This window comes from Oncorhynchus gorbuscha, unplaced genomic scaffold (genome assembly GCF_021184085.1).
Source record: "Oncorhynchus gorbuscha isolate QuinsamMale2020 ecotype Even-year unplaced genomic scaffold, OgorEven_v1.0 Un_scaffold_4582, whole genome shotgun sequence".
NCBI classification, from domain to species: domain Eukaryota; kingdom Metazoa; phylum Chordata; class Actinopteri; order Salmoniformes; family Salmonidae; genus Oncorhynchus; species Oncorhynchus gorbuscha.
Window position 1 is genome coordinate 1 of NW_025748568.1, and position 2,500 is coordinate 2,500.

Below are 2,500 nucleotides of genomic sequence, written 5' to 3' on the forward strand. Positions count from 1 at the left end.
TGTCTCTCTGTCTCTCTCTCTCTCTCTCTCTCTCTCTGTCTCTCTCTCTCTGTCTCTCTCTCTCTCTCTCTCTCTCTCTCTCTCTCTCTCTCTCTCTCTCTCTCTCTCTCTCTCGTCTCTCTCTGTCTCGCTCTCTCTCTCTCTCTCTCTCTCTCTCGTCTCTCTCTCTCTCTGTCTCTCTGTCTCTCTGTCTCTCTCTCTCTCTCTCTCTCTGTCTCTCTCTCTCTCTCTCTGTCTCTCTCTCTCTCTCTCTCTCTCTCTCTCTCCTCCTCTCTCTCTCTCTCCTTCTCTCTCTCTGTCTCCCTCTCTCTGTCTCTCTCTCTCTCTCTCTGTCTCCCTCTCTCTGCTCTCTGTCTCCCTCTCTCTGTCTCTCTCTCTCTCTCTCTCTCTCTGTCTCTCTCTCTCTCTCTCTCTCTCTCTCTCTCTCTCTCTCTCTCTCTCTCTCTCTCTCTCTCTCTCTCTCTCTCTCTCTCTCTCTCTCTCTCCCTCTCTCTCTGTCTCTCTCTTCATGGAGCTGGGTTATCCGTTAGGACCATCAAATTACTCTCAATCTCTGTCTCTCTCTCTGTGGATATTTATAATATGAAAATAATAAGAATCAAAGTTGTCAATGGGACCACAGTCACAACAGTAACCAAGGGTCAAAATAACCAACACATTGAACAATAACAATAAGCATACAGTAGAGTACATGTTCAGGTTGATTGGCCTGTCAGACACTGTCCCTCAACTTATGGCAGGCAGCAATGTAGTGCGCTGCCAACCCACAGCTCTCTGCGCCCCCCCCCCCCCCCCCCCCAAAGGATGGGCAACCTACTCTCATCAGAGAGGTCTTTGAAACATTGAATAAGGTTTTCAAATTTGGGGAAATGACACTCCTTTATTGTTTTATATTTTTGACATTTTGTCAGGAAATGCAGCTCCGTCTCAGGTTCTGCTGTTGTACAGTGGTTGCACAGCCTTTCCTCTACAGGGAGCCAGATTTTCCTGTGTCTACCCTTGTCAATGGCAAGGCTGTGCTCACTGAGCCTGTACTTTGTCAAGGTTTTTCCAGGGTTTTGATCAGTAACCATGGTCAAATATTTAGCCACGGTGTACTGTCAATTTAGGGCCAGATAGCACTGCATTTTGCTTTGTGCTTTGTGTTTGTGTTTCCCAATAAGGAATGTAGTTTTGTTTTGGCTGTGTTTTAATTTGGTTTATTCTGATTGATTGGATGTTCTGGTCCTGAGGCTTCAGTGTGTTAGTAGAACAGGTTTGTAAACTCAGCCCCAGGACCAGCTGGATGAGGGGACTCTTTTCTTTACTGAGTTCTTAGCATTGCAGGGCTTGGTAGTGATATGAGAAGGGGTCACTGTATTTTAGATGTTTCCAAAACGGAATTGATCTTTTTTTAAAGTTTTTATTGTTAGTGGATATTGGCCTTATTCTGCCCTGCATGCAGTGTTTGTAGTTTTCCTCTGGACATGTAGTAGAATCTTACAGAACTCTGCCTGCAGGGTTTCAATGGGGTGTTTGTCCCATTTGGTGAAATCTTGTTTTGTAAGTGGACCCCACACCTCGCTGCCATAAAGTGCAATTGGTTCAATGACACATTCAATTAGTTTTAGCCAAAATTGAATTAGTTTTTTTTTATGTCGTAGAATGCCCTGCGTGCTTTCTCTCTCAGTTCATTCACTGCCTCATTAAGGTGTCCAGTTGAGCTTATTTTTAAACCTAAGTAATTGTAGTGTGTGCAGTACTCTATATATTTAAACCTCAGTAATTGTAGTGTGTGCAGTACTCTATATATTTTGTACCAATTGAAAACTTTGGTCTAATTCCCTGAGATCTGGATCTTCTCTGGAAAATCATTATTTTAGTCTATTTTGGGTTTACTGCCAGGGCCCAGGTCTGGCAGTACTGCTCTAGCAGGTCCAGGCTCTGCTGTAGGCCATGTGCTGTGGGTGACCGAAGGCATAGGTAATCTGCGAAGACTAGGCATTTAACCTCTGAATTGTCGAGACTAACACCAAGGGCTGAGGATTTTTCTAGAATAGTGGCCAATTCATTGATGTAAATATTGAAGAGAGCAGGGCTTAGACTGCAGATTACAGAACTCTCCCTGTCTCTCTCTCTGTCTCTCTCAATCTCTGTCTCTCTCTCTCTGTCTCTCTCTCTCTCTTTCTCTCTCTCTCTCTCTGTCTCTTTCTCACACAATCTCTCTCAATCTCTCTCTGTCTTCCTCAATCTCTCTCTCTCTTTGTCTCTCTTAATCTCTCTCTCTTTGTCTCTCTCAATCTCTCTCAATATCTGTCTCTGTCTCTCTCTCAATCTCTGTCTTTGTCTCTCTCTCAATCTCTGTCTTTGTCTCTGTCTCCCTCTGTCTCTGTCTCTCACCCCTCTCTCTCAATCTCTGTCTTTGTCTCTCTGTCTCTGTCTCTCACCCCCCCTCTCTCAATCTCTGTCTTTGTCTCTCTGTCTCCTCTGTCTCTGTCTCTCACCCTCTCTCTCTCTAACT

At 44.6% G+C, this 2,500-nt stretch overlaps 1 protein-coding gene across 1 annotated transcript in view; it reads left to right on the top strand.

Annotated features, from left to right (window-relative positions):
* Positions 1–510: 510 nt before the first annotated feature.
* LOC124028648 (anoctamin-3-like) overlaps positions 511–2,500 on the top strand; it is a gene marked incomplete at its 3' end in the record, with an annotated part of 11,869 nt that continues 9,879 nt past the window's right edge. The window contains exon 1 of the mRNA XM_046340656.1: positions 511–525. The remainder of the gene's footprint in view (positions 526–2,500) is intronic.